Below are 25350 nucleotides of genomic sequence, written 5' to 3' on the forward strand. Positions count from 1 at the left end.
CAATAATCCCAGGAAGGATGGTATCAATTTATTCCAGTTTGCAGCCAAAGAAGCTGACTTGGAAGTAACTTGTTCAAGGTCAAACTGCTGTAAGTGGTGAATCTGGGATTCAAACCCAGTCACTGGGTCTGCAGAGCTGTGTGCTTATCCTTTAGATTATATAGCACTCGACTCAAATCAACTTTTAAAAGTTGTTTTCTTTTTTTTAGAACAAACTTCACATGAATACGTTCTCACAAAACAGGCCAATTTTCCAGAACTGAAAGAAAACATGGAGATCTTCCCCATCTTTCTGCAGGGCAAAGATTTTTAACAGCATTTTGTGTATCCTTCCAGAACTTTACATTGTAGTGAAAAGTTTGCTTCAGTGACAAACTGTGCATTGCCTAGAGCACACTTTTCCTGGTTATCTGATTTAACTCTAAGAGAGCTATTTGACAACTCTGTAGGTTTGTTAGCAACACAAAATAATTGGTTGACCCACGGAAGAAGTGATAACAGTGCAAAATAATTCTTGTCTATGGATGTGCAGACAGATTCTGTTCAAGTGGAGGACAACCCATTTGCCTCACCCCAAGCCAGTTTCGCTTTCATTTGCCCATTAATTTCAACATTCCTTTACTCTATGTAAATTTGTTCTTCTTTGACTTCTTTGAATAAGTTGTAACATCTGGCCTGGTTTTTCTCATTTAATTAATGAGGTAAGTAAAATCTTTAGCATTTAACAACATATTCTACATATAGAGATATGATTCAGATTTTATGGCCCTCTTGCATCACTGCCCATTAGTCCCCTCCAGCCAGTAGACCAGACTGATTATTTGTGGTCTTGTTCTCTTTATTTTTATGATTTTTTTAAGACAGCTATCTCTTAGGAATCCCAGTAGGTTAGATACACACACACATACACACAGGCAAGGTCACAGTCAGACAGGTCCCTGGCACGTTGATTTGGCCATTTGCCCAAGAGCAGCTGGTAGCAGTAATAAATCCTTGTGGTGTTTAGCACTCACATTTCTACTCTCAGATTATGGTCTCTGAATCTACTGTCAGCTTCTTCACATAAAATTATCAAGCAGCTCCAAAACGCAGAATGTGCTGTATTGACCACGCTGCCACTACCCTGACCTGTCTTCTATACGCCTATCTCTGGGAGCATTTTGCTTGAAGAGTGGTGGGGTAGCAAGTCTGTTGGAGAGAGCCATTAGCACTAGGTCTTTGTTACATGTCTCATATCACTCCACACACACTGAGGTGCGTTCTACCAGAGAACAAAAACCACTTACCAAGAACCCTCTGTTCTCCACTGTTCACTTTGCTGGGCCTGCTTCTATACATTTATTCTCTAGGGCCAATGGGATGGAGATGGAAGGGATGCCAACAGAGACAAGAAAAAACATTATAGAGGAAGAAAATAAACTTTTTCCTCTACCCTCCTAGGTTCTCCGGCAGATACCCTACAAATTAGACTGATAAAAGACAGATTAACAAGAAAGAAATAACAGAGTATATTAACACATGCAGCATGCATACACACAGGAGAAACTCAGTGATAAGCAACTCAAAGGAGTGCTTAGACCTTGGCTCATATAGCATTTTAACAAAGAATAAGAAATTTGTAGAGAAGTGACAAGGCAAAGGAAAAGGGTTTTAGGCTTCCAAGCATGGCAAACTATGGGAAGGTAAATATATAGTGGAAAATAATGGAAAACAAGGACTGTTTTAGTAAGGTTTGTTATGCAGAATCCTCTTCGCACCATCTCTGGGCTAGTAAGAGTATCTGGTGATTAAGAGTTTAGGCAAGTGGAGGGGCCGGCCAGTGGCGCAGTGGTTAAGTACGCATGTTCTGCTTTGGTGGCCAGGGGTTTGCCAGTTCAGATCCCGGGTGCGGACATGGCACTGCTTGGCAAAAGCCATGCTGTGGTAGGCGTCCCACATATAAAACAGAAGAAGGTGGGCACAGATGTTAGCTCAGGGATAGCCTTCCTCAGCAAAAAGAGGAGGATTGGCAGGAGGTAGCTCAGGGCTAATCATCCTCAAAAAAAAAAAGAGTTTAGGCAAGTGGAGATGGGGGCAGAGAGCTTTTTTGGTTTGTGCTTTTTCTCAAGTGTCTTCAGCTCAAAGTAATCCTTATGCCAAAGTGGCATATTTGGGGGTGGCATATTTTGATCCCCTACACCACCCAAGGAGATGGAGAAGCATGATTTAAAGTTTATATCTCAGAAATGAGCAGAAGGGGTAGAAGGGTAAGAACCAGGGCTTGGAGTACCAGAGAAGCCAGGAAGAGATAGTGTGTCAAGTAGGGAGTGATCAAGAGTGCCAAAAGACACAAGAGGACAAAGTAGGTAAGAAATGAGAACTAACCTTTGGATTTGTTCGTTAGAATGTCATTGAGACATTCAACTGATGAATTTCAGCAGGGCAGTGAGTGTGAAGCCTAGACTACAGGGGGTTATGGGGTAAGGTTAGGGGGTTATGGGAAGAAAGAGAACAATATTTTATGCTGCTCTTGAAGTGTTTAACAAGGAAAAAAGGAAATAGTAGATGAGCAACGGAAGGGGTAGGCACCAGAAATAAATCCTCCAAGAGAACGCTCACTGCCCTTTGTTTACACCTAGTGTAGGACTAATAGGGACTCTCTTTTTAAAACCATGGGCCCTTAGCATCTCCTTAGGGTCCCAGGGTACATTAAGAAACAGAGACCAGACTGATTCTCATAATCTTTTAAAAAATGTATTAGCACGCTAGCAGCATGGAAGCAGAAAACGCAACATCTCAATCTAAATTTAGGAAACTTTCTGTTGTGTGGGAAACTGTCTGTTGTAATTGCCAAGCATCCTACCAATAAGCTTACTCAGAGGTCATGGGACAGAAAGGCTCACAGACAAATTAAGATACACAAATCACTTGGTTTAGTAAGTAAATCTGAAACAAGCAGCAAGAAGCAAGGGGAAAGAGATGAGATAAGATTAACACAATTAAGACAGGGTGCCAGTGTACAAGGACCATGTCACCTGAATTCTGGGATGTACGACGTTCGTACATTATCCCTCTCTCTCTCAGCTGCAGCAGGCTTCTATGCTAATCGTATGGTTTCAAGGATCAGACTTAAAGATGGAGCAAAGCGGTTCAATTAGATGGAAGGTACCTGAAGCCATTGACTCATCCTTTCCATATTGGGCAGACCCAGGAGTAAGTAGACCTGGCCACACCTGTAACTTGTCAATTAGCCTGAACAACCATGCCTTTTCTCTGTGTGTGGAGGGCCCATCCATGACTTCATGAATACTGAGCACTTCTATGTCTTGTGTGTATTTAATGCATCGTGACTTTTTGTTGCTTTGCATACCTGTTGACGCAAATAATCCATAACCAATCTACAGATAAGAAAGATATTTAATGAGCTGATGCTGAGGACAAGCCCAGAAATGTTATCTTCCCCAAGAAAGAAAGCACTCCAGAGAAGCATGGTTTACAGCATGGCTATATGCTGTTTCAGAACAAAGAACATATATCAAGCATGACACGAGTACGATTTTTTGTGTGTGTGTGGTGAGGAAGATTGGCCCTGACCTAATATCTCTTGCCAATCTTCCACTTTTTGCTTGAAGAAGGTTGTCACTGAGCCAACATCTGTGCTAACCTTCCTCTATTTTATGTGGGATGCCACCATAATGTGGCTTGTTGAGTGGTGCCAGGTCCACACCCAGAATCCTAACCTGGCAACCCCAGGCCGCTGAAGCAGAGCACACAAACCTAATCACTATGCTGTCAGGCTGGCCCCAGGAATACAATTGTTTTTCCTAAAGTCACAAGGAAATGTTTTGCCGCAGTTTGGCACGTTCAGAGCAGGTCGACTTGACCTTGGTTCTCTGGGAAGAAAAGCTTATCTTCAAAGAAGTACTGGTATTGGCATCAGAGAAAGGCAGACATTCATCTCTATCTTTAAAGATGACATTCTTTGCTTTGGGAAAGTGTTTGAAGCAGATGTACAATGTGAGTTTGGTGAGCCATGTGTCAGGCTGCTGCGGGAAAAACAAGTTTTAGGCTGAATCAGATTTAAACCAGAATGGCTTCCCCATACCCCTCAATATGTGAAAATTTCTTATTATTCTTATTATTTTCATCGTACGTTATGTATATCCAGTGTTCATGAATACCAGGGGATTATGAATATTCTGTGCTGCTGGTCCTTCTCTTACTATTTCTGTTCAGGATATGTTCAACACGCCTCAGAGGGAGCTCATTTATTATTAAAACATCTTATGGATTCTACCTATGTCTCACAAGCTGCTTGCTTCTAAACAATTCAATTTATCCTCCTTGCTTATTTCTCAAATTTTCTATTGAAAAATATCACTTAAATAATTTAGCAAATACCTAGTACACTTTCAAAAAGATTTTTCAGGTGAATGTCTGCCCATTATTCTCTGGTCCCCGCCGCCCCCACCAGTTCCACTTCATCCTGCCTCCATCACCGTAACAGTCTACATTCAATAATAAACAGTTTGATTCATTAACACGTGCCAGAGGTGGGACATTGATTTGCGTTTTGCCGAGTCTTGGCTTCTTCATGATACATCTGGAGAGGCTGGCAGGGCAATGGTGGGGTGGCACTTGAGGGAAGCGGCCATTTTCCATTCCTGGGGCCTCCCTGTTTCTGTCTAATGTGAAAGATTGTCCTTAGAGCAGCAGTTAGGGAAGCCCAAAACCAGGCTGTCCTTTCAAGTCCTTGAACTTCAGCTACTGTGGCAGATAGTCCTGAAAGATGACCACCGTTAATCCTCTCCTCCCTGTATGCACATGCTTCTCCAGCCACGTAAAGGTGGAGATTATTTCCTGCCCTTGAATCTGGTCTGGTGTGTGACTTGCCTTGATTAATAAATAGAATGAAGTGGAATTTGAAAGGACTCACAACCCACCAAAATGGTATAAAGATTATTTTAAAGTGTAGATATTTGAGATACAGCAGATGCAGAAAGAAACCTTTGCTGAGCGTCCCTCATCTGCAGAACATTCCAGGATGAGAAATTGCATAAAGAAACATTATGCAAACTACCATACATTCCATCTGTTCTCCCTAGAGCCCACTTCCCATAGAAGACTTATATCCCCTCCCCATTTTCCTGTTAAGTTGATATATAAATTCTTACCCCTAACTGTTCAGAGAGTCTCTTCTTTTGGATGTTCCTGCATGAATGTGCATAAAACGAGGTTTTTTTCTCCCTCCTGTTAATCTATCATCTGTTAATTTGCAGGCCCCCATGACTAGACCTAAGCTGGTAGAGGAAAATTTTCTTCCCAACAAAGCTGTGATAGTTCTAGGTTTAGCTTGTCAGGGGCCTGGAAGCTTTCATTTTTGTTTCAAGAAGCTAGATGCCACGGTGTGAAGAAACTCAGGCGAGACTATGGAATACAGAGAGATCACGTGGAGAAAGGAAGGCCACGTGGAGGAGCACTGAGGCACTAGAAATGTGAGTGACATCTTCTTGGACCTTCTAGCCTAGCTGGCCTCTAGCTGAAGTCAGCTTAAGTGAGTGACCGCGGCTGTTGCCATACGGAGCAGAAGAATCACGTAGCCAAACCCTGCCTGGAGTCCGGATGACAGAACCATGAGTAGTTTGAAGTGGTTTATTATCTAGCAATTGACAACTGAAATAGATAGCTACAGAGAAAATGCTAGCATGATTTCCAGGCAAGGCTCTCTCCCCATAATTTGTAGAATTCTTCCAAAGAGCATCTATAGAGCTGTAAGTATCTCACCCAAACAAATGGGGGAAAAGAGAGAGCCCTTGATGACCTGCTGTGGAAAACTGCTGAGTCATGTCATCTGCGCCTTCCCTTGAACTTACAAATGAACCAGTCCTCGAATGCGGCTCTGGATGTGACAAACCACCCCACAGGCACCTCTATCTGGCCCCAATAGCTTTGGATCTTTCAAAACTACTTACACTTTAAGAGTCTACACTTCAGTGTTTATCACATGCCAAAGCCCAGAGACTCCAACAGTCCTCCTTATCTTGCTGTAGAAGAACATTGACTATAAATTCTATAACCCTGACACTATCTGATGGGCAGGTTACGATTTAGACACATCACTCTCATTCAGCTCTCATCTTCCTGTGAGGCAGTTAGCGGCATCATGCCCATGATACAGCTGAGCTGTCATTTAATTCAGGGGCTGGCTAACTTTTTCTGTAAAGACCAGATTGTGAGTGTTTTAGGCTTTGTGGACCATTTGATCTCTGTTGCGAGTAGTCAACTCTGTTGCTGTAGAATGAAAGCAGTTAGAGAAGATGTGTCAGCTAATGAGTGTGACTGCGTCCCAATGGAACCTTATTTATAAAAACGGGCAACAGCCAGGTTTGCCCTGTAGGCTATCGCTTTCCAACTCCAGCGTTAACTCGTTTAATACTCACAGAAGCCGGATGAGGATTATCATCCCTGTTTTATAGGTAAGGAAAGAGAAAGCTCACGTAAATTGCCCAGGGTCACGCAGTTATCAAGTTGTGAAACTGAGATACAATCCCAGGCAGCCTGTCTTTCGAGCCTGTCATTCAGCCACCATACTAAGAAGCATGTATATATGCATATGTGTATTTTTCTTTATCTTGTACTATTAGTACATACTGTTCTGCATCCTGTTGTTATCACTTAATAATATCTTGGCTATCTTTCCACATCAACACTTATATAAATCTACCTCATACCTTGAGGTACCCATGCAGTATTCCATTGTATGAATTACCAATCAGTAAATATCCAGTTTACTTCTGTGCGTTTGCCCTTAAAAACAGTGCTTCACTGAGTATTCTTGTACTGAGGTATTTGCACACGGGTGCCCACATATCTAGGAATGTAGAGAAAACTACTACAAGGTGTGGGGGGGAGAACATCCTCTACGCCCTGGTCCTTCTGGCTGGGCTACGAATTCAATTGACATGAGACAGAATAACAGGAGAAAATTTTTAAAAACTTTATAACATGTATACATGGGAGACGCTCAGGAAAACTGAGCAACTCACCAAAATGGCAGAGCTGCCAGCTTAAATACCATCTTCAGGTAAAGACAAAGGAGGTTGTTGGGGGGGGGGGGGCGGGTGGTATGGGACTTCATAGAGGAGGAAGGCAATTCACATGGAAATGGAAAAGCAAATGTTTGGTAAGTAGAACTTTGATAAGAGTGGGCTTAGCAGGGACCCTCACAGTCCACCGATACCCAGAGTTATCTATGGTGATGGCCTGTCCTAGGGACAGGACTTTTATCTTAAATTCTTTTAGGTAGTTAGTCGGGGAGGTCAAAGTTTCTTTCAGAGTCTTTTGTTCTATCTAGGCAAAAAGACACATTTTGGGGAGGAAAATTTTGATCCCTCACAAAGGTCAAAGAGTATATCAATTAGAGTCTAGTTTAAAAACAAAGAACAACAATCAAAAAACCCCCACCCCAGGCTATTTTCTTTGGGTTTTTTTGTGAGGAAGATTGGCTCTGGGCTAACATCTGTTGCCAATCTTCCTCTTTTTGCCTGAGGAAGATTGTCACTGGGCTAACATCTGTGCCAATCTTCCTCTACTTTGTGTGGGATGCTGCCACAGCATGGCTTGACAAGCAGTGCTAGGTCCACACCTGGGATCCAAACCTGTGAACTCTGGGCCCCTAAAGTGGAGCTTTGAACTTAATCACTAGCCACTGGGCAGCCCCCACCCCAGGCTGTTTTCAATAGAGGGAATTCAATATGGAGAGCCAGTTTCAAAAGTAGTAGAAGAAAGCCTGAAAGGGCAAAATAAGCCACTCAAAGATCAGCACCAGCATAAAGCCACTAGTGGCTAGAGGGACAGAGAAGTGATGGTGTGACCAGAGGCTGTAGCTGGGGACACTTTGTGGTCCCTGGGACCATAGAGGGAAGGATTGTACTGCCTGGTGGGAGCTGGGTCATTTAACAGACAGATGCAGCCACTGCTGGGAATGCCCCTGGAAGCAAGAGGGAAAAGAAATATCCCAGCTTCTTCTGTTCTTTTACTTTTCAATCTCCTGCCAGTACTTCCCATTGGCTGAATCTACCTGAAAGCTAGTGGGCAAAGGAGCCTGGGAACTGTAGTGTTCAGGGATCAGCCCCGGTGAGATGAAGCAGAGTCGAAGGGTAGGGAATTAGGCAGAGAGCAAACAGGTAACGGCTGATACAAAGGGTATTGTGTTTTCAATTTTGATATATATTGCCAGATTGCCCACCGAAGAAGCTACAAAGATTTACAGTGCCAACAAGTATGTCTATTTTCCAACAAATTCTCCAGGCCATGAGTTTGTCCATCTGAGTTAAAATGCTATTCTGCTGTTTTATTTGCATTTCCTTAATTACAAATGCAGTTAAGCATCTTCTCATTTGTTTGTATGCCACTAATATTTATTTTTCTGCTAACAGTATGTTCACCTCCTTTGCCAATTCTTCTATTAAGTTGTTGGACTTCCTCTTATTACTTGTAAGAGCTCTTTATATATATATATATGTGTGCATATGTATACACTGGTCAATTGTAAGTGTTGCAAATATTTTTCCCCAGTATGCTATTTGCTTTTTAACATTTTAATCATGTTTTACTGTGCTGTTTTCAGTTTTTATGTTGTCAAACATAAATCTTTTTTTTCTTCTATGTCCTCTGGATTAGAGATTTTGTCTCTTGCATAAAATGGCTTTTTCCTGCAAGATTATCAAAATATTAGGATGGAAGAATATTTAAAATTTTTCTTCCTCCTATTTTTTTCTGCTGTAGCCAGAGACCATCATGATGACTAAGACTCTGCATCTTTTCTAGGTTACTCTTCCAGGTTAAGAGCTGTTAAAATTGAGAATATCCTCTTGTACATCCTACCTTCCCTCCTCACTAATCTCCAAAGGAATTTTTTAATTAATGGAGAAGCCCTTTTCCTCCCATCTGAGATAGAAAATCTGAGTAACTTGGAATCTCTGACAAGCCTCCCCTTCTGTCTCGAGGCCTGTGATGTGCCTTGTCTACTCTTGAGTCTAAGTCTTGATTCTGGAATGTGGGTGGTAGTGAAGAAAGCCTTGAATTAAAAGGCAGTTGGAGACGCAATTGCAATAGGAGTAGAGACTCAGCTCTACCATACGTGCAAAAGTTTTCTTCTCTGCAGAAGGCTAGAGACGGTGCCCACGCTGATCCCACGACTTTAACTGGTGCCATGAAGTTCATAAAAATATGCTCCACAAAAGCAAGAACTGTGTGAGTTTTGTGTTTAACCAGTATATCCTCATACTTAGTATGGTACCTGCCAAGGAACCCCAATAAATATTTGCTTATTTGAAGATTCTTTAAGCTGGAAGAGTCTCCTGCTTCTCCAGCACACCTGGACCCTAAGGAGTGATGGAAAACGTGTTTCTGTTCGTATCATGGGGCACGGTTAGGTCTCATAGCATTAATTTGTTCATTTTCAGTGTATATTGTCCCACCCTGCTTTCTTTTTTTTTTTAAAGGTTTTTTTTTTTTAAAGATTTTTTTTTCCTTTTTCTCCCCAAAGACCCCCAGTACATAGTTGTATATTCTTCGTTGTGGGTCCTTCTAGTTGTGGCATGTGGGACGCTGCCTCAGCATGACTTGATGAGCAGTGCCATGTCCAAGCCCAGGATTGGAACCAATGAAACACTGGGCCGCCTGCAGCGGAGCACACAAATTTAACCACTCGGCCATGGGGCCAGCCCCTCACCCTGATCTCTTAATGATAACTTAAGAGCTACTTTTACCACTTTTTCAGGCCACAATGTCACAGGAAAAAAAGGAGTCCAAAAAATTGCGAATTTAAGTAGGAGTTGAAAGGATTATGGTTAAGATGTGTGCTTATCTTGTAGAAATATAGCCCCAATCCCTGCTTTCATGTTGACGTGGTGTTCTTACTGTATGTCCCTTTTTTATAAGGACACCAGTCATATTGGACTAGAGCCTACCCTAATGACCTCATTTTGACCTGATTGCCTCTATAAAGACGCTATCTCCAAATAAGGTCACATTCTGAGGCAGTGGTTAGGACGTCAATATATGAAATTTGGGAGAGACACAGTTCAGCCTGTAATGATAACCCAGACTGGGAAATACAAGACCTTACCCAGTTGGAGATAGCCAATACATGAAAAAAACTGCAGGGTCTCAGCAATTTGTATTGGAAGGAATCTGGGGGAACCTGTATGGGATAGATTCCAAAGGCATTAGATCAGTGATGATAAATACAAGATTTGATTAGGTTGAAGTCACCAGTTTGGTACACTCCCCTGGGAATCAGAATTTAATGTGTTGACTCAAGCATCTAGAAGAAGCATGAATGTACTCCTAAGTTGACTAAGTGAATCTTGGGCCCAATTCATCGTCCATCAACTTGAGATGCCTGAACTTCCCCGGCATAGTGTAGAGGAAGGAGCCTAAGGACTCAGGGAAATATCAATGATGGCATAAATCTATTTTGATCAACTTACTCCGCCACTCTAAACCACACACCTCCCTGGGAGAGCCTGGAGGACAATCTCTACACAAATACATTACATAATGCATTAGTAAGGCAGACATCAGCATCCTTATAAAGCTATGGGTGGCTGTTGTTTGTCAGTTGGAGATGACAGTGAAGGATGTTGCCAAGAATTGAATCCCCTCATCTCAAATGGGATACTGAGATTTAGGAGCAGAAGAGGCAAGGCAATGCTTAGGCCTCAGTGACAAGATGAGGACAAATTACCGGCATAACCCACAGGGTTGAAGTAGTAATCAGAATGTGTGACCTATAAAATATGTGATAATGTACAATTGGTCACAAGACTTAGGAATTAAATACCAGGGCACCCTACCAAGGTGCTTCTTGACATATTCAGACAATGATTTTGGGTCTAGTGGGCAGAAACCTAACATAGGTCAGTGTAGTGGAGATTCACAGCCTCTTATCTAGTTTCTAGAACTAAACTAGATCACAGACGTGTAGCCCCAAAGGACCCTGCAATGTGACCACAGGTGGGTTTTGTGTATCTTCAATACAACTTTTCCTAGAGACAAGTGAGTCCACTTACCAGAGTGACTGTAAACTAGAAAGAGGTAAATATCTTTTGGGCTTATTTGATATTGGCTTTGAACTGAAGCTAAACTCAGAGACATGAAATAAAATAAGATAAAGCAAAACAAACAAAAGCAACAAACAAAGAAAAAATCCACCATAGTCCACCAGTCAGAGTTAAACCGACAGAGGTCATGCGATACACAGAATCTTGTCCAGAGTCAGCTCCACCGTGGGTCCAATGGCATGATGGAGCCATTCTTTGATTACTTCCCTCATCTCAGAAGGTATGGCAGGAAAAGGAATATTTAGTAACTGTCCTTTGATTGATGGAGTGAGCCTTATTATAGTAAGAAGTCTCAAGTGGAAGCTACTGGACCTCTTTCTCCAGTCCACCAACATAGTGTTCCAAAAGTAATTCTGCATCCCAATCAAATTCAAAAGGTTTGTGCTACCGTAATAGACATGAAAGATGCAGAGAGGTGATTCCTACCACAAACCCGCTTAATTCTCTGCCTGGTGCAAAAGCCACATGTGTTTCAGAGAATGGCTCTAGATTACCAAAAACTTAGAGATGCCAATCACAGCTGTGATTCTGGATGTGGCATATTTATGCAACAGATCAGTATAGCCTCTGGCACTTGGTATGAACTGATGACCTAGAAAATAATGCCCCCCTCTCTCTCCAATTCCTTTTAGCAAAGATAATAAAAAGCAGTTTGCCTTCATGTGTTAGTAATAAAAATAAACCATCAACATCTTACTTCTGGGCTATCTGTCTCTCTTTTTTCCCCTCCGTATGCATTCTTTATTCTTCTCCATCTTGCTCTGTCCCTGGATGGTTGACCTTTATGAACACAATCTTGCTAGAGAATGGTAGATAAACCCCACACAATTCAAGACCTCCCTCTTTGGTGGAATTCTAGGGATCCAGTGGTCTGAGGACATGTGCGTCCAGTGGTCACGAGGACATTTTAGAGGGGGATAACCCCTCTAAAATGAGAGAGGTTGCTTCATGTTGCAACGCCCCCCAGGAAGAAAGAGGCATCATGCTTGGAGGACCTCTTTGAATTGACAACCTACACTGTCTGATGTGTTGCTCCTTCTCACTTACCAGGTAACCCATAAAGCTTCTAGTTTTGAGTAAAGCCCAGAGTTAGAAGTTTCTGTAGCAAGTCTAAGGTATAGTGCAATCTACCCTGTCGCTGGTGCAGGTGATAGCAATCCCAATGATATTGGAAATGTCTGTGGGAGACAGAGATGCTGAATTCAGCCTCTAGGAAATCTCAGTAGAAGAGTCATATCAGTGACTCAGAGTTTTGGAAGAAGGCCATATCCTCTTCTTCTGACAACTATGCTCCATTTGAAAAGTAGCTCCTCACTCGCTACTGGGATCTGGTAGAGACTGAGCCCTTGACTGCAGAACATGCAATTATTTAGTTCACCCAAACCAATCATGAACTAAGTGCCACATGATGATCAAATTAGAACATTACATGAGTACAACAGCATTTTATTACTGAATGGCAGTATTATATATAAGACTGGGCCCAAGTCTATTCAAGAGGCACAACTAAACCGCCCAAGTGAGTGAGTTCCAGCTTCTTGGTAACTGCGTGTTTTGCTACCTTCTCTTCATCTCAACATTCAAGGTTTTACATGGAGTTTTTATGCCCAGAAAGCAGAGTAGAAAAAAATGCTGGCCTGACACTAGCCAGAAATGGAAGGCTACCGTACTATAGCCCCACTTGGGAGTAATTCTGAGAGTGGTTGAGGGAAACCTCCCAGGGGCAGAAATCTGGAAGATATATTTGGTTGTACACTTCATGTGGAAAGAAAGGTACCCTGAGATATGTACCTAAACTGATTGATAGATAGTGGCTAATGGTTCACTAATTATGCAGAGACTTGATAAGAGGAAGATCAGAAGATTGATAACAAGAGGACAAGGAGTAGAGGTGTAGGGGTGGACTTCTCAGAATGGGTACAGAGTGTGATGATATTATTGTCCCATGTAAGTGCACCCACTCCAGAGGAAGAGCTCAGTAATCAGGTAGACAAGATGGCCCAATCTCTGGTTATGGGTAAGCTTCTTTCCCCAGTCATCCCACTGTTTGCTTAATGGTCCCATGTACAAGTGTCCATGGTGGCAGGTATGCATGGTGTTATGGATTGAATTGGGCCCCTCCCCCACAAACTCAAATGGTGAAGCCCTAAGCCTCATACCTCAGATTGCGGCTGTACTTAGAGATAGAGCCTTGGGGGCAAGGCTACTGCCCAGGCTACAAGAGCAATGCTACCTTCCAGGGCTCCAAGGTGATGCAGCTGCCCCAGTGGACCCAGAAGGCAGGGCCACCACCCTGGCAGGACCAGAGGACAGAGCAAGGAGGATTATTCTTGAACCTTAAAATCAAATTGAATTTGCCCTGGTAGGTTGAGAACTTGCTTGGGACCTGTGACCCCTTTCTTCTTTCAGATTTTTCCCTTTTAGAGCGGGAATGTCTATCCTTTGTCTGTCCCAACATAGTATTTAGTGAGTAGATAACTTACGTGATTTCCTAGGTTCACAGCTGGAGAGGAATTTTTGCCTCAAGATGACTCATACCTTGAATGTCACCCGTACTTTAGATGAAATCTGGGACATATGGGTGATGCTAGAATGGGTTAAGACTTTTGCGTTGTTGGGATAATGGTGAGGGTATTTTGCATATGAGAAACACATGAATCTTGGAGGTCCAGAGGGCAGAGTGTTATGGACTGAATTATGTTCCACTAAAATTGATGTGTTCACGTCCTAACCCCCATAACCTCAGCATGTGACTGTATTTGGAGAAAGGGCCTTTAAAGAGGTAATTAAGTTAAAATGAAGCCATTCGGGTGGGCCCTAATCCAACCTGACTGGTGTCCTTATAAGAAGAGATTAGGACGTACAAAGAGACACTAGGGATGAGTGCACACAGAGAAAAGGCCTTGTGAGGACACAGTGAGAGTGCAGCTATACGCAAGCCAAGGAGAGGGACTTCAGGAGAAACCAAACTTGCCCACACTTTGATCTTGGACTTCTAAACTCCAGAACTGTGAGAAAGTAAATTTCTGTTGTTTAAGTCACCCAGTCATGATATTTTGTTATGGCAGTTCTAGCAAACTAATACACATGGGTTCAACAACATCATCTTCCTCTCACCAGGTTGAAGCTGTGGCTACTACCACAGACAACCGTAGAAGCCAGTGATGAGCCCGAATATGGCACCATTCCCTGGGAAATCAGCCAAGCCTGCGGCAAATTGATTACATCGAATCTCTTCCATCACAGAGATGGAATGACTTGTTCTCTTAGGGACAGACATATATTTCTGGTATAGTTTTACCTGCCCTGCCAAAACTGCTTCTGCCCGTTTGTATGTATGGTATCCGCACACAGACTTCAACTAGAGGATTCACTTTACAGCACTAGATTTGTGACAGTGTGCTCATATCCATAATATTCGTCTGTCTGAATATATGTCCCATCATCCAGAAGGTGCTTGCTGGGAGAGGACACCCTGTGAGGTTGAGACACCATCCTATGGGTACATACCTTAAACCAGTAACTAGTAAATGTTTCTGTGAAGGGAAGAGTTAACAGCAGACCTGTGATGCATTTCCTCCCTACCAGGGACGTTAACCATCTTGCCTTGTAAACATGCTAATATCATTTACAAGTGGAAATATATAGGAATTCACTATCTAAAAATGGCTTTCTAGCAGAATATACCTTGTCTGTCTAGATGTCTTATTGTAAATAAATCCGGAATTTATGTGTTGGTGGACATGACTGGTTGGGTAATGAGATTCAGTCATGCAGACCTTTCTATCTACCAAATGGCTTTCTCTGAGAACACACTGTTAGGTGCTCAGCTGTTACTCCAAAACCAAAATGCATCTCAGTGTGAGAGAAAGGGAAAATTAGGAATATGTGTCTGACAGATTTAGCTCCTCTAGAAACAAATGTTATATTTGTGTCTATATCCTGCACCTATCAATTGAATCATTGGTAAAGTTTGGTGTTGATAAGATCTGTGATTCATGCGAGTCTGTTTTGACAATCCAACTATTTATGGTAATTCAAGTCCATCTATTCTACAACTACGATGAGTAAATCTGGGAGCGAAAGGGTTAAAGTGGAGTGACCCTCTCACTATTTCACCTAAGGACCCGATGAAGAAGTTTTTGCTTCCTACCTGAAATTCTTGGGCTCAGTGGATTTGGATGTCCTAGCACCCGGGAGATGAAAGTGTCTCCCAGGGAACAGAGTCAAGGTTCTGGCAAATTGGAAGCTGAGACTTCCCCCTGACCACCTTGAGTTCCTCATGCCACTGAACCACCAGGTAGAGAAGTTGCTCACTCTACTGACCAGATCGATTGATCCTGATTACTAGGGGAAAATCAGAAGTGGAAGCAAGGAAGACTACGTCTAGAACCCAGGAGACTCAGGGGTGCCTTTCAATACTGCCATGCCCAATCATAATGGTCAATAGGAAATGTGTCAACTTGATAAAGATAGAACCACTAAAGGTTGGGTCACTCCATCAGGTAAACGACTTAGTCTTAAAACGAGGTGCTGGCAGAGGCAAAGGGATTATGGAACAGGTAGTAGAAGAAAGAAGATAGGATTATCAACTTAGCTTTGTAACTAAATAGGCACTGGAGAAATTAGTAAATATGTTTTATGTTAATGATTTCCCTCCCTTCTTTGTTCTCTCCGGACAGTTTATATAAAAAGCTCTGGGAATGGCTCATGTTTTTTGTTTCAATTTGGGAGTGTGACTGAATTGACATCATCCCACGATGATATGGTGGTTGATGGGACTGTGTATGTCTCTGGTGTTGAGAAACAAATTTCTCATTTTATCCAAGGACAGAACGCATGGTAAGGAGTAAAAGGATAGAATGTGCTGTGTAGTTTCTCTTTGCCCCATGGGTCAGCTCCCTGTCCTTTTCCACCCTATTCTGTGTCCATGAGATTTGATCATTACGGACTACACCAACAGGCTTCCTTGCCCTTAGTTTGTGTATTAGTTTTGTATTGCTGCCATAACAAACTACCAAAAGTTTAGTGGCTTAAAACAACAAAAAATTGTTATCTTATAGTCCTGAAGTTCCGAAGTCTGAAATGAGTTTCACTGGGCTAAAATCAAGGTGTTGGTTCACTTGTAAGAACTTTAAAGATTACATTGGGCCCACCCTGGTATTCCCCATCTCAAGACTCCTCGTCATACCTGCAAAGTCCCTTGCTATGTAAAGTAACATCTTCACAGGTTCCAGGGACTAGAACATGGACAACCTAGAGTGTCAATATTCTGCCTATCATAGTTTCCAATTGGATTCGGCCAATGGGGGGCAGCGATGAGATTAGAAAGCATGAAGAGAGCAAATGTGAAGTGTTTCCTCTGGCTCCCTCCCTTCTGGTTGCTGCCTCCCTTTCTGAAGGCCATGGCTCCTGTAAGGCAGCCTCTCTTCCAGCTCGAGCTGCTTATTCTCTCTGAGTTCTAGTAACTTCTCCCTCTCCTTGACCTTTCAGGCCCAAGGGTGGTGACATCTCCAGGCTCTTGCTAGCCCTGAGAAGTTTCTCCATCCTTTCTTGGTTTCTCTTCACCCTGCCCACACCATTATGAATAGTGCCTTTTTGCTCCTCAGTTACTCTGCTGTTTTAGAAGGAACTTGACAGAGAACAGAGAACATTGCCAGCATGTTGAAATGGTGAAAGAATTGTGTGAACATTATGGTGATGATGCTAGTGTTGATTATCTCCTTCTAGATAAAAAATTGTTTTCTCTTCGTGTGCATAAGCCTTAGTCTAGGTTCTGTATATCTCCCTATAAAATATCTAATTTGGCTTCCCTGTTTTTGGCACCACTTTCTGTAGTCAACTCTACTAACTGTTCAAAAGTCATCCTGTATTTAAATATTTCGATCATTCCGCTGCCTCTTTAAAAAACTGGGCATGCCACTTTCTTCTTCACCAATATGAAATGATTTTCTATCATTTGTAAAACTACCTGTCATTATTCCCTACATCCTTCCTACTGCCCGTTGGTTGAAAGCGTTTATAATGAGCAGGTTTCTTTCCCAATGCCTTATCTGCCATGAGCAGTCCTCTTCCCTCCCATCTAACTCCACCCTCTGAGTCTTCTTTCACACTAAGACCTAAAGACTGATAATTATCATTTCTCTACAGGGAGCTTATTTTAACAGGAGATTAATGCTTCAACTGAAACTGGGGTTTTGGGGAAGAATTTCAGGCATAAAACATCTATGAAGAAGGACATCTTTAATGCAGCTTCACTTTGTGTTTCAACCTATGGCCAAACTACCAATCCAGGTCCCACACCTAAATGAAATATTAGATGTTTAAAAAGATGTATTGATTTGGTGCTTAACTGTACCCATAAGAGAAAAGCAAATCAAACTTAAAATGATATAAAAATTTTCACCTGTTGGTTTGGAAAATGTGATGTGAGTATATAGAGAAACAGGCACCTTCCCACATAGGTGATGGGAGTATACGTTTATAATTTCTATAGGGAAAGAATTGGCAATAGGAGCTGGCCCTGTGGCCGAGTGGTTAAGTTCGTGCCCTCTGCTTAGGCGGCCCAGGGTTTCGCTGGTTTGAATCCTGGGTGGGGACATGGCACCGTTCATCAAGCCATGCTGAAGTGGCAACCCACATGCCACAACTAGAAGAACTCACAACTAAAAATACACAACTATGTACCAGGGGGCTTTGGGAGAAAAAGGAAAAATAAAATCTTAAAAAAAAAAAATTGGCAATAGCTCCTAAAATTCAAAATGCACATATTCTTTGACCCAGAAATTCCGCTTCTCAGAATTTACCCTAAAGATGTGCTCCCAATTGTGCTAGCTGATCTGTTAATAAGGATCTTTATTGCAGCATTATTTGTTATAGCAAAAAGAATGGAAACAGTCTAAATAGTCTTCAATAGGAGAATGGGTAAGTAAATTATGATACCTATACACAATGGAATACAATGCAGCTGTTAAAAAGAGTGAAGGACCATTATACGTATTAAGTTGGATATATCTTACATATGATGTGGCTGTGAATGAGGAAACTTTGGGTGACATCCAAAATTCACATAATGGGATAACACAAAGAATTAGATTGTCAAATCAAACTCACCAAACAGACACTTACCTAGTATCAAGCTTTACTATAATTTCAAGGTTCAAGTAATCATGAGGCACAGGTGAAGCAGGGAGAGATTTAGGACCATCAACACAGCTCTGGTCAAGATTCACATGTCAGGTTTCTAAGCAAGATGTGCAGGTCCCATGAAAAAGAGCCATTTTAGTCGTGGAACATCCATTTATACTCAGATAGTTGTACAGCTTACATGACATTTTCCAGGAAGCCTTTCCCTACCAATTCATAGATTCCAGGTTTGGTTAGCATAAGCAACCCTAAACAACCAGATACATTCTGCTAAAAGCATTCCATAGGTAAGGATTCTTCAGCTGGCAAGTGCCATTAGCTCCTTTGTCAGGAGTTCTATTTATTAGAACGGTCACAAGAAAATTGGACCAGAGTGCCTCCATTCTTTCTTTCCCAGAAGTGTTTCCCAGTAACACAAGAGAGTTAATTGCAGATTGACCGCGCAATAATCCTTTCTTTCCCGTATATCATTTTAAACATGAATAAAAATTGGTTGATTCTGAAACTATGAAAATGATGTAGGCTTAAGTTAAAAAGTCTTTAAAATTCAACAAAAAAGACATTAATATGTCTTAGGATACAATCAAATTTAGAGGTCTTTAAAATTAGAAGGAAATACATTGAATATATTTTAAAATATACATGGTAGTGTTATAACGCAATCCAAATTTAAAGGAAACTATAAACTAGTCTGCACATCCAGGAAGTCTTCTGTTCCTTCACCCTCCAAAGTCTATCAAACAACTTTTCTTTCAGTATATTTGTAGATCTCTTCTGAAATTTTGCTTTTCCCCCCCAATACATCCTTGATCAAAGGAGCATATTTCAATACTAAGTTGAACCATACAAAATTCCTGGTTCTTGATTTGTTGGCCTACAAAAACAACAATTTTGCGTAGTTAAACCTAGTACCACAGGGACACTACCTGATTTGATCTCTAAATGTAAGTCAGACAAAATATGTAAAGAGCCACATGGATAGGAAATATCAGAATGAAACAATAAGGCAAGATTGTGGAGAAGAAAAAGCCCTGGTTCAAGTTAGGAGACCTCAGACTCTAGTTTCTCCTTCACCTCTTACTAACAATAGGTATTTGAGTAAGTCTATTTATCTCTCTTAATTTCAATTCCCTTGCCTCTCAAATGAGAGTCTGAATGTAGACAATTAAACCACAGTGAACCATCACTTCACACCCACTAGGATAGCTTTTACCATAGGAAAGAAAACAGAAAATAACCAGCGTTTACAAGGTTGGGGAGAAACTGGGACCCTGCGCATTTCCGGTGGGAATGTAAAGTAATGCAGTGCTGAGGGAACGGTGGAGAGGTTCCTCAGAAAGCTAAACAGAATTACCACACGATCTGGCACTTCCGCTCCTGGTTATACACTCAAGAGAATTGAAAGCAGGGACTCAAACAGGTATTTATACACCAGTGTTCATAGAAGCATGATCGACATTGGCCAAAAGGTGAAAACAACACACATACCTATCAATAGATGAATAGATACAGAAAAGGTGGTATAATTCTCAAGGATTGACCATATTTTGGGAACCAAAGCAAACATCAATAAATACAAGAGAGTTGAAATAATATCAAGCATCTTTTCTGATCATAACGCTATTAAACTAGAAATCAACTACAAGAAAAAAGCAGAGAAAGGTGCAAAAATGTGGAGACTAAACAACACGCTTCTCAACAAACAATGGATCATTGAAGAAATTAAAGAAGAAATCAAATATTATCTGGAGACAAATGAAAATGAGAACACGACATACCAAATCATTTGGGATGCAGCAAAAGCAGTCCTAAGAGGGAAATTCATCGCAATACAGGCTCACCTCACTAAACAAGAAAAAGCTCACGTAAGCAACCTCAAACGACACCTAACAGAACTAGAAAAAGAAGAACAAACAAAGCCCAGAGTCAGTAGAAGGAGGGAAATAATAAAAATAAGAGCAGAAATAAACGATATTGAAACAAAAAAGACAATAGAAAGGATCAATGAAACAAAGAGTTGGTTCTTCAAAAGAATTAACAAAATTGACAAACCCCTAGCCAGACTCACCAAGAAAAGAAGAGAGAAATCGCAAATTAATAAAATCAGGAATGACAGAGGAGAAATCACAACAGATACCAATGAAATACAAGAGATCATAAGAGAATACTATGAAAAACTATATGCCAACAAATTGAACAACCTGGAAGAAATGGACAAATTCCTAGACTCCTACAATCTCCCCAAACTGAATCAGGAAGAAATGGAGAATCTGAATAGACCAATCACAAGTAAGGAAATAGAAACGGTAATCAAAAACCTCCCCAAAAACAAGAGTCCAGGACCAGACGGCTTCTCTGGAGAATTCTACCAAACATTCAAAGAAGACTTAATACCTATTCTCCTCAAACTGTTCCAGAAAATTGAGAAAGATGGAGAACTCCCTAACACATTCTATGAAGCCAACATCACTCTGATCCCCAAACCTGACAAGGACAACACAAAGAAGGAGAACTACAGGCCGATATCACTGATGAACATAGATGCAAAAATCCTCAACAAAATTTTGGCAAACCGATTACAGCAATACATCAAAAAGATTATACACCATGATCAAGTGGGATTTATACCAGGGACGCAGGGATGGTTCAACATCCGCAAGTCAATCAACGTGATACACTACATCAACAAAATGAAAAACAAAAACCACATGATCATCTCAATAGATGCAGAGAAAGCATTCGACAAGATCCAACACCCATTTATGATAAAAACCCTCAGTAAAATGGGTATAGAAGGAAAGTACCTCAACATAATAAAGGCCATATATGATAGACCCACAGCCAACATCATACTCAATGGACAAAAGCTGAAGGCCATCCCTCTGAGGACAGGAACAAGACAAGGGTGCCCACTTTCACCACTCCTATTCAACATAGTACTGGAGGTGCTGGCCAGAGCAATTCGGCAGGAAAAAGAAATAAAAGGAATCCAAATAGGTAACGAAGAAGTAAAACTCTCGTTGTTTGCAGACGACATGATCTTATACATAGAAAACCCCAAAGAATCCACAGAAAAACTATTAGAAATAATCAACAACTACAGCAAAGTAGCAGGGTATAAAATTAACGTGCATAAATCAGTAGCATTTCTATACACTAACAATAAACTAACAGAAAAAGAACTCAAGAACTCTATCCCATTCACAATCGCAACGAAAAGAATAAAATACCTTGGGATAAACTTAACCAAGGAAGTGAAGGATCTATACAATGAAAACTACAAGACTTTCTTGAAAGAAATAGGCGATGACATAAAGAGATGGAAAAACATTCGTTGTACATGGATTGGAAGAATAAACATAGTTAAAATGTCCATACTACCTAAAGCAATATACAGATTCAATGCTATCCCAATCAGAATCCCAAGAACATTCTTCACAGAAATTGAACAAACAATCCTAAAATGCATATGGGGGAACAAAAGACCGCGAATTGCTAAAGCAATCCTGAGCAAGAAAAACAAAGCCGGCGGAATCACAATCCCCAATTTCAAAACATACTACAAAGCAACAGTGATCAAAACAGCATGGTACTGGTACAAAAACAGGTCCACAGATCAATGGAACAGAATTGAAAGCCCAGAGATAAAACCACACATCTACGGACAGGTAATCTTCGACAAAGGAGCAGAGGGCCTACAATGGAGAAAAGAAAGTCTCTTCAACAAATGGTGCTGGGAAAACTGGACAGCCACATGCAAAAGATTGAAAATTGACCATTCTTTTTCACCACACACCAAAATAAACTCAAAATGGATCAAAGACCTAAAGATTAGGCCTGAGACAATAAGTCTTTTGGAAGAGAATATAGGCAGTACACTCTTTGACATCAGTTTCAAAAGAATCTTTTCAGACACTGTAACTCCTCAGTTGAGGGAGACAATAGAAAGAATAAACAAATGGGACTTCATCAGACTAAAGAGCTTCTTCAAGGCAAGGGAAAACAGAATTGAAACAAAAAAACAGCTCACTAATTGGGAAAAAATATTTACAAGCCACTTATCCGACAAAGGGTTAATCTCCATAATATACAAAGACCTCACACTGCTTAACAACAAAAAAACAAACAACCCGATCAAAAAATGGGCAGAGGACATGAACAGACATTTCTCAAAAGAAGATATGAATATGGCCAATAGACACATGAAAAGATGTTCATCATCGCTAATCATCAAGGAAATGCAAATCAAAACTACACTAAGATATCACCTTACCCCTGTTAGATTGGCAAAAACATCCAAAACCAAGAACGACAAATGTTGGAGAGGTTGTGGAGAAAGAGGAACCCTCATACACTGTTGGTGGGAATGCAAACTGGTACAGCCACTATGGAAAACAGTATGGAGATTTCTCAAAAAGTTAAAAATAGAAATACCCTATGACCCAGCCATCCCATTACTGGGTATCTATCCTAAGAACCTGATAACAGATATCTCAAGAGTCCGTTGCACCCCTATGTTCATCGCAGCATTATTTACAATAGCCAAGACGTGGAACCAGCCTACATGCCCAGAAACTGATGACTGGATAAAGAAGATGTGGTATATATACACAATGGAATACTACTCAGCCATAAAAAAAGACGAAATTGGCCCATTCACAACAACGTGGATGGACCTCGAGGGCATTATGTTAAGCGAAATAAGTCAGTCAGAGAAAGACGATCTCTATATGACTCCACTCATAGGTGGAAATTAGTATATTGAGAAGGAGATCTGATCGGTGGTTACCAGGGAAAAGGGGGGGTGGGGGGAGGGTACGGAGGGGGAAGTGGTGTACCCACAACATGACTAACAAAAATGTACAACTGAAATCTCACAAGCTTGTAATCTATCATAACATTAATAAAAAAAATAAATAAAAAAAAAAAAAAGAAAGAAAAGGTGGTATATATCCAATGAAATCTTATTTGGCCTTAAAAAGGAATGAAATTCTGATCCATGCTACAACATGGATGAACCTGAAAACATTGTGCTAGGTGAAATAAGCCAGACACAGAAGGATGGATACTGTCTGATTCCACTTACATGAGGTACCCAGAACAGGCAAGTTCATAGAGACAGAAGGTAGAATAGAGATTACCAGGTGCTGGAGGAGAGGGAAATAGGGAGCCCTTGTTTAATGGATAAAGAGTTTCAATTTGAAATGCTGAAAAAGTTCTGGAAAGGGACAGTGACGCTGGTTGTGCAACATTGTGAGTATACTTTGTGCCACTGAATTTTATACTTAAAAAATAGTTAAAACAGTAAATTTTATGTTATGTATATTTTGCCACAATAAAAAAAGGAGATGATTAATATTATTAACCTTATTATTTTAACATGCATATTGTTACGTTATAAGTTTTTCTTTCATTTTTATGGTAGAAATAGTAGATAATTAAGATCAAAAGATAATTTCAAATATTCCTTACTGTCATTAAATTCAAGAAGGAGACACCAAAAAAGAAAATCCTCACAAACTTTGAAAAATGAGGAATAAAATGTACTGTGTAATATGTATTCAGGTTTTTTTCTTTTTATACTCATGAACATATATATGCAGTAAAAAATGTTTAAATATATGTGTAGGTAATTGTGGAAAATTACATCTACTGTGAATAAAAGGAAAAATTTATGACAAGAAGAAACAACAAAAAGTAACTTTTGGTGGAGATTACAAATTATCTTAAGCAATTTAGAGAATTCAGTTTCTTGAGCTTTAACAGCATTTACAGGGAACATTAAGAAGAAGGATGTGGTTTGAGGGTGTCTATTGGTTTGTCAGAAAAACATGTAACACCAAAACACTGATGTTAAAAGACAGGTAGCAGCTATCATATAATTCTTCACATTGTTGCTTCATAGATGAGTTGAAATAGTCCAAAAGGAAGATAATTGCAAATTTCTGAGCATCTTCAACAAGTGTTGAAGGATTTATGTAAAGTGATAATAAAGAGTGTTATGTGAATGCATGGCTCAGTGGCAATAAACTTCATTTTGGCCATGAATTACCAAAAAGGGGAATTCTTTGTTCAACAAACCTCCTCTGAGTGCTCACATAGCATAGTCTCTGGGCTCTGACAAACACAGATTCTTCTCTAGGGGCTCCCATTTTAAGCCGTGTAACTTAGGAAAAGTTATGTCATTTTTTGGTGCCTCAATTTCCTTGTTAGCAAAATGAGAGTTAATAATAGTATTATTGAGATAATTAAATAAGATAATGCATGTAACTTTCTTAGAACTATCCCTAACACATGATCAGCCTTCCATAAATGCTATCTACTACTATTACAAGCAATGCACTGCATAGTGTGCTAAAAATCACATATGCGGCGTGAGTTGCAATTTGAGCCTATACTCCACTCACTCTAGGATTCAGGCAAATGTCGCCTGTCAGTTGGGCTAGTGACCAGGTGTTAGAGGAAGATAAGAATCTCCTGCAGACTCCTCTCCTCCCAGAGGAAGAGAGAGTTAAGAAGGACAGGTTTAGTTCAAGGAAAAGGGGCCAGAGAAAGAAAAGAGGGTAAAAATGCCTAGTACTCAGAAAGCTCTGCTGGCCACAATCTCTGACTGTAATGCAAGTAAATTAAAAGTTAATAAAAAGATAACTTAAATTTTATTTGGTAACTTAAAAATGCACCATTTAGTAACCCATGGGACCAAGCAGAAATCATGATAGAAATGAAGAAATCTTAAACTGAGCGATTGTGAAAATACCAAATATCAGAACTTCTGGAATGCATCTAAAACAGCATGTGGACAAAATTTCTTAGTTCTAAATGTTTATATTAGGAAATAAGGAAGGCTAGAAATTAATCGGCTTAAGGAGTTAAAAAAAGAACTGAATAAATAAACAAAAGTAGAAAAAGTAAATAAGAGCAAAAAATAACAAACTAGAAAGCAAGGACAAAATAAAAAGCATCTCCAGAGCCAAAAGCTGGTTATTTGAAAAGATGAAGAAAATAGACAAATCTCTGGTAGAATGAAATAAGAAAATAGGAAAGTCACACATAATTAATATTAGGATCAGAAAAAGGGGGAATGTAATAGCAGATT

At 40.5% G+C, this 25350-nt stretch overlaps 1 long non-coding RNA gene across 1 annotated transcript in view; it reads right to left on the bottom strand.

Moving 5' to 3' along the window:
• Positions 1-25350, bottom strand: part of LOC106783297 (uncharacterized) — an 82959-nt gene that overhangs the window by 38514 nt on the left and 19095 nt on the right. Inside the window, exon 3 of the long non-coding RNA XR_011440015.1 lies at positions 18237-18351. This is a non-coding gene — a long non-coding RNA (uncharacterized lncRNA). The remainder of the gene's footprint in view (positions 1-18236; positions 18352-25350) is intronic.

Source organism: Equus caballus, chromosome 6 (genome assembly GCF_041296265.1).
Source record: "Equus caballus isolate H_3958 breed thoroughbred chromosome 6, TB-T2T, whole genome shotgun sequence".
NCBI lineage: Eukaryota > Metazoa > Chordata > Mammalia > Perissodactyla > Equidae > Equus > Equus caballus.